Source organism: Panthera tigris, chromosome A1 (genome assembly GCF_018350195.1).
Source record: "Panthera tigris isolate Pti1 chromosome A1, P.tigris_Pti1_mat1.1, whole genome shotgun sequence".
In the NCBI taxonomy this organism is placed as follows: domain Eukaryota; kingdom Metazoa; phylum Chordata; class Mammalia; order Carnivora; family Felidae; genus Panthera; species Panthera tigris.
In genome coordinates, this window is record NC_056660.1 from 4,515,648 (window position 1) to 4,527,513 (window position 11,866).

Consider the following 11,866-nt stretch of genomic DNA (forward strand, 5'->3'; position numbering starts at 1 on the left):
ACTCTGGTCTCTGCCCTCCAATGTAATCCCAATTACCTTCATTTCACATACAAGGATACGGAGCCCTAGAGATTTATAGGGAGGTCCAAAGCCTCACAGTAGAAGGCCTAAGGTGAACCCTGACAGAGTAACAGAATCTGACCTCTTCTCGACCACACTCCACTGCCTCTCAAAACTGAGCTAGTTCCAGAAATTTCCCACATGAATTTAACCATGCATGATCCCTTGGGGGAAGCAGAGTGATGCTTAGAAAGAGTAAGTCGCTTGACCAAAGTCATAAAGCAAGTTTAAGCACTGGGACAAAAACTCAGGTCCTTCCTGCTGTAAACTGTCATCTTCAACTCTTTATTCATACATATTTAAACACCCTGCCCCCAAATCTCTTTCCACAGCATCCTTGTCTCTTTTTCCTTTTATGTTGCCTTGTACTTGATTTCTGGTATCACATCTTGATGCTGTTTGCTCAAGTACCCTGCAGGATCTTAAAGAGAACGGATAACATCTTTTGTGTTTATGTCCCTAGTGCAGGGACCAATCGACATTTATTAAACGTACGGATATCACGAAAAGGACAGTAAAAAATCTGTTCTATGTAAGTTGGACGTTTTTTTAGTGTGCTGGGGGAAGGTGCAGCTATTTTCATTTGATGTTATGTAATTTAAGACTTCATTCTATGTTATAACAAACTTTAGTTATCGATTATGTAAATATTATGAAACAGAACATAAATTCATGTAAAGGTTACAGATCGCAGTGTAACGCTCCAAAGTCAAGTTCGCTTGCAACAGCCCTCTTTAGGTGAAGCCTTCGAACCCTTTGGGGCGATGCCTTCATTCGCGCTGTCGTCACAAGGACGTCACTGAAACCACCAGAGGAGCACTGATGGTGACACTCCTCACCACATTTGAAGACCATAGGAAGCTCTTAGGAAATTCACCCCAGACCTCCTGACATGTCCCGAAAACTCTGCATGAAGTGCTGCCACTTGTGCTGAACTTCATGACACGAGACCCTTTACGCAAACACAAACAAAGGCACGAAAATTAAGTTTCAGTTTTCCCTATACGGCGGCCATCCAAATCATACGGAACGGGCTTAGTTTTCGGTTATGTTCACAAATGAACACCTCAAATTTACAAATTATCACAGTACCCGAGAATATATCCCCAGTCCTATGGGGAGCACTTTTCATTAATCCAAAACCTCACTTCAGTTAACACACTCAGCCTTCCCCCCCCCCCCCCCCCCCGCCCCTTACACCTTTCTAGCGAACTCGTTAACAGGTGTCGATATGAACCTACATTAACCAACGGAACTTCTTCCCACGTTCTCCTCACCCGCCTGCCCCCAGGGAAGTGAAACTGGGTTTTATGAGAGTGAAACCAACAAATCAATTACTTGGGAGACAGAGAAAGAGAAACCAAAATTCTAGAAAATCCACCTGATAGCTCATCAGGGCCTGAATGATTAGGAGTTTGCAGTATCACAGTAATACTCTGTTGTTCCAGACCACAAGTGTGCACAAGGGTGTGAAGAAATCAGAACCCCCTTCCGTGGCTGGTGGGGATGTAAATGGTGCAGCTACTTCAGACAACAGTTTGGGAGCTGCGCAAAATATTAAATTTAGGGTTATCAGATGCCCCAGCGATTTCACGCCTAGGTGTATTCCCAAGAGACTAGACAACGTAAGTCCACACAAAACCTTGTACGTGAATGTTTATAACAACATTAGACCTAACAGTTAACATGTGGAAGCAAACTAAATATCCATCAACTGATGCAGGAAGCAACCGAATAGAACGCATCCAGAGATTCGAATATTATGTGGCCATATAAAGTACCGACACACGCTACACGGGGATGAGCCTCGAAGATACCGTCCTAAGTGAAAGAAGCCAGTCACAACAGGCCACGTACTGTAGGATGCCACATATATGAAATGTCAAGAACAGGCAAATCCACGGAGTCTAGCAGACTGGGGGCTGGGAGAGGCTAGAAGAGGGAGAAAGGGGGAAATGGTTTTAAAAAGCTATATTGTCCGCTTCTTATGAATTCAGTCGTAATTCACCCTTACAAGATGCATCGTTTTACCTCCTGTTCCAATAAACATTTTGCAGCTGTTCTCCAGATAAGAAAACCATTGTGAGCTCCTTGTACCGATGAGATCCCTGATTTATGTCTTGCAGGTGAAGCCAAGATTCCACACACCTTTGAGCAGATAGTCTACAAGTGACTCAGCCACAGTATAAACAATAGTGTTAGAAGAGGAAATCCTTGTCCTTCTGACCTAACAGAGTAGACCAAATCAGTTCGTGGTAAAACGCTGACTATGTGGTTGAAGGACCATCGTTCTAACACTGTTACAAGTTTAGATGTAAAACAATCGTCCTTTAAAAGGTCACTTGAGGGGGACAGGTTGGATGAAGAGTCAGTAAGTCCATTTCCATGGTCCGTGAATGACTCAAACGTCCGCAGGAATCAACTATAGCAAGTGTCTAGAGCACTGGTCCCGCCTCCCCACCTACACTTCTCATCTCTCATAGGCTTGTTCTACCAGTGGTTCTCCAATGTCCCAACCACGTGTACCCCCTCCTGCAGAGCACCTGGGAGCTCTCCCCTCCGGTTCCTTCTCTGCTCTTGCAGGCCGTGGGAAAAAGAAAAGTGCCAAGGTGATCTTAGCTGCATGGACTTGACTTTTCTTCTCTCCCTTCCTTTTTTCTTTCCTTCCTTCCTTCCTTCCTTCCTTCCTTCCTTCCTTCCTTCCTTCCTCTCTCTTTCTTTTTTTGAAAAACCATATGTTTTAGGGCACCTGGGTGGTTCAGTCAGTTGAGCCACCGACTTTGGCTCAGGTCACGATCTCGAGGTTCAGGAGCTTGAGCCCCACCCACATCGGGCTCACTGCTGTCAGCCCGCTTCGGATCCTCTGTCCCCCACCCCTCGCTCTCTGCCCCTCCCCCATTCACGCTCTCTCTCAAAAACTAAAACAATAAACCTTAGAGAAAAAAAAAAAAACTGTTTTGAATGGTGCCAAGTTCAGGGCACCCGTAAGCACGATGACGTCACTGCCTGGCTGGGCACCCATCTGGCGCCATCCGCATCTCGGACCCCGCCTTGTACACCCGCAGCGTCACCGTCTCAGAATCTCCGGCCCACGAGGCCCGGCGGTGCGGCCGGCGACGCTGCTGGAGCTGCGTAACCGGAAGGCGGCGACGATCAACGAGGCCCCGTGGGAACCCGGAGCCCCGGACGGGAAGACGGGCCTGGAGCTCGAACAGCCGACAGCGTCCGTGTCCCCTGCCGCCTCCTCTCCAATCTCTGCTCCCCGTGCTTCCGGAGCCCTCCTAGGCCCGCCTCGATGCCTTCCGCTTCTCCGATTGCTTGTCCTCCGGGTCCGGCCCGGAAACGGTGAGGGATGAGACCACCTTGACCTTCTCCATCGCTGGGGCCGCATCACCGAGCACGTCCGTGGGCGCGGACAGCCACGTTCCGCGTCAGGCTGCTGCCTCCCTCCGCTCCTGGAACCGCTCTCCTGCTCTCCCCACCCTCCACTCGGGGAGCCCCTTCCCCCGGGGGTCACCTCTCGCGTGGAGATGCAGCCAAGCTCAGCAGCCGCCCGGTGCCAGCAAAACCACCTGCCACCTTCTGTTGGCACGACCTCGGGTCGCCCGGGGCCCCACACCCACCGCCCAGAGCGGGGGGCTGCTCCGTCTCCCTGTCTCCAGCCCCACTAGCCTTTCCTCCCGACGCGTTTCCTCCTGCCTGCTTCCTCCCAGGTCTCCCCCTCGAGCTTTACCGCCTCTCACCAAGGTGGACCTCTCGGCCACCGGCCGCGTCTCTGCTCTCCAATCCCTTCAGGGCCCAGGTGCCAGACGAAGCTTCCTGAAGTGCATCCCCACTCACAGGCCACGTCCCGCTCGACAACTTCCGACGGCTCCCTGGCTTAAATCGTAATCTCCTCCGTCCAGCCTTTGGGGCTCCCGTCGTTCCTACCCACTCTGACCTTCACCTAGTTTCAAAAACCCCAAGGAGCTCCTATGACGTGGCAAGACACGGTCGGTGGTGTTCTGAGAACAGCAGAAGAGCGAGAACTGCTCCGATCTCGTGCTACTCCCATGTAAATAAAGATGCTCGTGGCCTCGGTCCCCCTGGACCACGTGGCAGTTTCTGGGCTGCCTTGTGTTCCTTGCCTCTGTTTACACCGTTCTGCCACGCAGAAGGTCTCCTTTGCCACGTTAACCTCTCAAAATCCTGCGAGGTCTTCAAAACCTGCCTCACAGGACACCTTCTTCCACAACCTTAATCCTCCCCTGGCTTCGCCACCACCCTAACTCCAATCACACCCTGGGGGACAAGCGCAGACGAGCTCGGTCCCTCGGAGCCCGTGGCAGGTGTGCCATTGCTAGGGGACTCGGTCCCGGGACAGGAGGGGAGCCGTGCATCCACACCCAAGTGCCCGCCACACTGAACACGCACTAACGCCAGAGCTTCGGGTCTTGCCTCAGAAGACACAGGTGTTGACGAGCACGTGGGGTGAGTGGGGACAAGGTCAGAGGTAGGGCCAGAGCTGAGAAGGAAGAGGGGGCTGGAAACCCACATCCTGGAAAACACGTGCGGTTAGCGCAGGAAGGAGCACAGAGACCTACAGGACAGAAGCAGAGCGAGGAGAGCAGGGCAACGGAGTCAGCAAGCAGAGCTTCGAGAAGGAGGGTCGGGGTGGCCGAGGATCAAGAGGTACCACGCAAAGGCCACGGACTTGAAGATGATGAGATCACTGCTTAAGCCGGAAAGTGCTTTCATTACTCGGGGAGAGTACATCAAGCGCAAAGGCTCTAGAAACAAACTCGCGGTGAAGAAGAGGGGCAGGCATGTCCCGTGCCCTTGCCAAGCTACCGGAAGAGGAGGGTGGAGGGATACGGGGCGAGGACCGTTGACGGAGCCGGCTGGGGGCCAGAGCCAGCCAGGGCTGCTCAGAAAAGCAGTCACCCGCCAGCTGAGAGCTCTGACTGCTTCACGCGAGTCCAGGAGGGATTCACGCACCACCGAGGCAGGGATGATCCTGCAGCAGACAGGTCTGCTTTTGTCTCTTACTGCCCCCTGTCTTCGGACAGTGAAGGAACTAACGGGCTCTGGAAGCCCGGAGGTGCGTGCCCGGTGACAGCACAGGTGACAGCGCTGGGAAAAGAGGAGGCTCCGGCCGGGGTGTCATAGCACAGAACTCGGTGTTTGCTGGAGCAGCCTCCTACAGGAAAGGGAGGAACAAAAGGCTCCTTGTGGATTCTGCTTCGTTTGTGGAAACCCGCACCTACACATCGGACCCCGCGGAGGCTCTTTCCACCCAACAGCACACGAAGCATGACTCTGCAGAAATGAAACCGCTTGCTCGATAAATTCGCCAGAGAGAACTTCCTCAGGACATACAAGAGCCATAGGCCCCACTATTTCCTATCCTAGCTCTTGGTAATGCTTTCTTTTTCTCCCAGTTCCCACTGGTTCTGGTGCCCGTGTCGGACACGCCGCTTTGTGGAGGACTCCTCTCCAAACCCTGTGTTTTCCATGCGGCGGATTAACGTGCCCGCCACGTCGCTCACCTGTCCATCCGCCTTCTGCAACTTCAGGCTGAGAAATCCCGGAAGGTGACATCTCTCCGGCTGTCGGGGCTGGCACCGTGGCATGACTTAGAACCTGATGACAACCTAAAATCATTTCTGCTGGAATCTTCTATCAGAGTGCACTGCCGAAGTTCTATCTGTGTTTTCTGAGACTTTGGGGGAGCCCGTCATTGGTTTGGCAGAGTCGTTGCTACCCCTCCCGCACCTGCTTCTGTTTGAAGACTGTTCCCAGCTCTGGCAACCATATGACATGGAGCTTGGTATAGTAGCCTTGTCATACCTTGAATTTCTATCCTTAATCACACTATTAATTTCTGATTGCTGGTGTGGCATCTAATTTCCCTGTGGTTACTCCCCCACTTTCTAATTTTCCACTCTTAGCTTGTAGTGAATTCTATGTTATGAGAGCAGATGGGCAGAGGAAGAGGTCCTCCTCTCCATGCCCACAGGTAAATTTTTTTCAATGTTTATTTAATTTTGAGAGAGAGAAAGCGCGTGCGCGCGCGCAGGGAGAGAGGGAGACACAGAATCCGAAGCGGGCTCCAGGCTCCGAGCTGTCAGCACAGAGTCCGACGCAGGGCTCGAACTCACGAGCTGCGAGATCATGACCTGAGCTGAAGTCAGCCGCTTTAACTGACTGAGCCACCCAGGTGCCCCGCCCACTGGTGAGTTTTAACATCCACATTTCCCCATGTGGTGGTAATGATGGTTAATTTTATGTGTCAACTTGGCTGGGCCATGGTGGCCAATTGTTTGGTCAAGCACGAGTCTAGACGTTGCTGTGAGGTATTTTTTAGATGTAATTAACAGTTAAATCAGTAGACTTTGCATAAAGCACATGACCCTCCATGAGGCAGGTGGGCCTTATCCAATCAGTAGATGGCCTTAAAAGACCAAGGTCCCTACAAAGGAAGGAATCTGGCCTCACAATTGCCTTGATTCAGGACCACAACGTCAACTCCTGCTGGAATCCCCATGCTGCTGAGCTAACCTACAGATTTTGGACCCACCAGGGCCCACAACTGCATGAACTGATTCCTTAAAACCAATCATTCATTCATTCTTCCATTCATTTTCTCTCTACACATACATACATACACACATACATATGTACGATTGGTTGTGTTTCTCTAAAGAGCCTCGATAAATCCAGGTTATAAGATAGTTTCAATAAAATTCATCTACGATCTTTTAAATACCATGCCTATTAAGTTAAAACCAATGATCTGCTTAACGTTTCTGAAATGAGACCATGTTAAAAGACTTGATGTACAGAACTACCAATAATCATGATGCCAAGAAGTATAGAAGTCTGCTAATGGATTTTAAATTATAGGAGCAATTATTTCTAGAGGTAATAAGAAAGTTGTAACTTCATTTCAAGTCTCAGTCTCTTAATCCTCTTACTGAATGGATCTCCAGGTAGCTTCAGAAAAAGTATAGCCTTGAATTAGGAAAATCTAAATTACAGGCCCCTAAAAATCACGCTCATGGCAGAATGTCGCCACTAAATAAAATCCCTCGTGAAAGAAAATCTTTGCTAAAGCAATAGAATTTTACTGGGTGCCCACCACATGCATTGGGAACTATTATAAACAAAAGCATTTATTGTACAGTCTTTTGTAATAGAAACGAACATCCACTCAGTGCCACAAACACATGTCACAGTGAGGTACACTGGTCGCCATTATTAGGAAAGGCTTATATCGAGTTACATAAAGAGGGTAAATGCGCACATTGGTAGTAAGTACAATTATAGAATAGGTCTCCTGGAGAATCAAAACATAATGCTACATGAATGCACTTCTCCGAAGACTGATTCCCACTGTCTGCCCTTAAAGGCATTCGCTATTCCATGAGGTAACAACTAACGTATCTTCTCAAATCCTGTAATAGCAAAGCACTGGCCACTTTCTGTGGATTCCGCGACTTGACCTTAAACTCAGAACCCTAACCAAACAATGGATTCTCCTTTAACTCTGATCTTCGTGAAGATAACTAAAGAATATTTCATTTTAAAAACAACAGACTGGACCCACTGCACCTTTCCAAGTCTGCAAGAGGACACTAAACAGGTCACACCACAGAAGATACGATTTTATTTTAGGCCCCGGTGCTCCGCAGAAGAGCTCAGACGGTGACATTATCAGCGCTTTGAACTTTGTCCCTACACAGAAGGCAAAAACCCACCAGTATGACTTGTAAGTCCGTGCTGTTGCCTGGCATTAAGTTAATATATAACAACAATCACACATCAGAGAGAAAAACAACTCAGCAAGTTAAATATACACTCTAGGAAAACCAAAAGCGGCAACAACAAGAAAGGGACAACCTGTGCAATCCGGTCGGCTCTATTTGTAGGCCTTTTCTCTGCACTTTCCCATATACGGGAGGACTTCTGCTTGTGACCAGGCGGTTCTGACTGCGGACAGCGGGGCTCACCTCTGATCCACCCCACAGGCGGGTTCTGTTGAACTCAGTGGCGGTGATTTCAAGAGAAAAGCTCTCCGGCCACCCAGGTTCGGGTGGAACCGAAGATTCCTCCCGGAGAGAACGTTCTGCGTGGAATTTCAACATCCAGGTGACCCGAACGCTAGTTTCTCAAAACGAGTCATTCTCTGAGCCCTGCCACCAGATAGCTACTCAAAATCAGCCATTCAAACATCTGTGTCAGCGCGTATCACAAAGACAGAAATCCACAGAGCTCTAGCCACTCGTCATTTAACACTCAATTCTATGTTACTTCTCACCACAATCCTGCAAAAAAAAAAAAAAAGAGCGCTTCTGGGTGACTTTTAGCAAGTTATCTTATCTCACTCAGCTTCAGGCTTATTTGCACGCTGGGAGGAATGATGCCTGCCTGGTGCGCTGTGTACAAGGTGAACCAATACACAAAAGCCTAGGTAACACCATTTCATGAGAAGCTTGCGTGATTTAAAACACACACACACACACACACACACACACACACACACAGAGCAAAATCAGCACTAGAATGAACTCTCCAAAATTCTGACCGCAGTGTACAAAGGAACACAGGTCACCCCTCTCCCTCTCTCGGCCCAGGTGTGCTGACAGGTAAGGCCACTCTTACTAGCCAGTGGAGAACATTAGAAGGCAATGAGAGCCTTGCCTTGCAGCTCCTTGACAACTTTCCACGCAGAAAGAGTTCCAACGTCTGGAGCTTATGCTTTTTCGTGTCCTAAGTTTAAGGAGTGATGAACCCTGGTCAAGTGTTTCTAATTCTACCATCAATCTGGTTTTGTTCCGATGGCAGGTTTCCATACCCTGAAGGAACTTTATATCCATTATCTTTGACCAATTGATGCTCAGTTTATGTGATTTTATATCTGAAACATTCAGCCCTCTGCTCAAACAACCTCCACAGGCAAATGAAAAAAAAACTAGATGAAAAAATTTAGACTCCGTAAGACAGTACATGAGAGAGCACTAGAAATAATAGTAATAACTCCAAAAAAGGCTTTATTTATTACCCTTACAGCTTTAAAGTCATGCATGCGCGTAGCAATCTTTCTCTACCTTGTCCGGTGAGTTATCACCAGTAAGGAATATACGTATGTCTTTCTTCAGAAGCTTCACACGCTCCGATCCCAAACGTGGCAATAAAAATAACAGTTCCTGCTGTGTGCCTCTAATCCTCTTTAAGTACCAACCCCACCACAGACAATAATACCATGATGGTCACTGCGGTAATTCTTTTGGGTTTCACTGGGTTTGGTTGAATGGACTAGGCTTTGTTTAATGGGCCTGATTAATGAAGTAGAACAACACAGGGAGTTTTCTAATGCTGATAAAATCTGCACAGCTTAATGTTTAACTCTATTAGAAACACAAAAAATCACCAGACATGAAGGTATAAAAATAAATTCAGAGATAGAGCTACAGTGGGATAAATACGTAACTACAAAGTCACAGCATCACAGCCCTGCTCATCTCATCTTAAAAAAAATTTTTTTTAATGTTCATTTATCTTTGAGAGAGAGAAACACAGCGTGAGTGGGGGAGGGGCAGAGAAAGGAAGACAGAATCCCAAGCAGGTTCCGGGCTCTGAGCCGTCAGCACTGAGCCCAACTCGGGGCTTGGACTCACCAACTGCGAGATCGTGATCTAAGCGGAAGTCGGATGCTCAACCGACTAAGCCACCCAGGCGCCCCACTAATCTCATCCTTAAAGTACAGGTGGTGGAAAGGACCCTTCTCAGCTCAGACTCTCTGCCTATCTAGAAATAGATTTGCATCTCACCCAACCAGGCCCCCTTCCCAATGTAAGATTCTTGTTACCAAAAAAAAAAAACAAAACCCAAAAACCCCTAAGAGGAATTTTCCACAGGGGTGTTAATAATTTCAACAAAACTGTCCACCCAAACATTTGCTAAGTGCCAGACATCATACAAGGTGAGGATGATGATAAATACGAAGAATACAATTACTTAGCATTCGGCACTTAACCAAATGCCAGGTCCTGTGCTGAGAGTTTCTCACTGAGTATCTCTCTGAATCCTCAAAGGGCCCTAAGAAGCAGGTACTCATTCCTGTGTGACCGGGGAGGAAGTGGGAGACTAACATGGCTGGTGAGTGCCTGAACTTGAATCCCTGTCGTCTGACTCCGGAGCCTGTGCTTTTAGGCACTTCCGCAAGCACTTCAGTCAAGGAAAAGTTACGGTCTTTAGCAACAGCGTCCAAAGACATTCCAAAGAAATAACGGAAAAAAAAGAACACCCTTTTGTCAAAGTATTTAGTGCGGAAAAAATTTAGCCAATCAGCTATTAAGCAAAATTTAAGGCTTTCAACCAAATCATCTATTGTTTTAAATAAATATCAGAACATGATTAATACCAGATAAATATGAAATACAAATATTAAGCTATGGCTCAAACCAGATTCATTCTTTAAAACGAGCTTAAGCCAGTAGTCATAACAGTCATTATGTCCTGAGTGCCTACCAGCCCAAAGTATTGCGCTAACTAATTAATATTTTACTGTAACCCTCACACCAGTTTCCATATTACGTACCAGAGCACAGACTGAGACCCAGGAGTGCTGCCCCCCAAGTTCTCTTTTAACCACACTTAGGTCTGTGTTTGAAATAACGTACGTAGTCCTACGAAACTATGTAAACCAAAAAAAAAATAATAAAATAAGACGTGTATACCAATACGAAGAACACACACACAGAGACACTCATAAATACTAGGAAACCTTGAAAAAGATTATTTTCCAGAGCCTTTACCGCCCTCAAAAAGCTCACAATCAGTAGACAAATGGAGGTGTGAAACCCTGGAGACTATAACAACCTAGTACATAATTAAGGACACTAATGGGCCTTAAACATTAATGACTGAAGTCCAGGAATGAAACCAGCTTCACAGGCAAGAGGAATCAGAGAGACCATCAGGAAGCAGCTGGGATCCAACCATACAAGCCATGAACGATGAAAAAGAGTGACTGGAAGGAAGGACAATGTGAAGGGGGTCCTTTCTTTTTAGGAATTAAAAAAAAAAAGGTAAGAAAAATTACTTCTGCACAAAGTCTCCCCAAAAAACAGAATAGGAGGGAACATTACCAAACTCATTCTATAAGGCCAGCATCACCCTGGCAAGAGAACCAGAAAAAAAAATATCACAAGAGTAGAAAAGCACAAACTAATATCTCTTACGAGCACAGATTTAAAAAAATCCTGAACATGGGGCACCTGGGTGGCTCAGTCGGTTGAGCGTCCGACTTCGGCTCAGGTCATGATCTCGCGGTCTGTGGGTTTGAGCCCCGCGTCAGGCTCTGTGCTGACAGCTCAGAGCCTGGAGCCTGCTTCCAATTCTGTGTCTCCCTCTCTCTCTCTGCCCCTCTCCCGCTCATGCTCTGTCTCTTTCTGTCTCAAAAATAAATAAAAACATTTTTTTAAAAATTTTTAAAAATAAATAAATAAATAAATAAATAAATCCTGAACAAAATACTAACAAACCAAGCCCAGCAACATATAAAAATGATTATAAACCATGACCAAGTAGAATTTCTCCCAGAAATTCAAGGTTGTAAGTTTAGCATTCAAAAATCAGTTAATGTACTACACCATATCAACAGAGGACAAAAAACACATTTAAAAAAAATGTTTTAATGTTTATTTTTGAGAGAGAGAGAAAGAGCACGGGTGTGAGAGGGCAGAGAGAGAGAGAGAGAGAGAGAGAGGGAGACACCGAATTCATAACAGTCCAGGCTCTGAGCTGTCAGCACAGAGCCCAA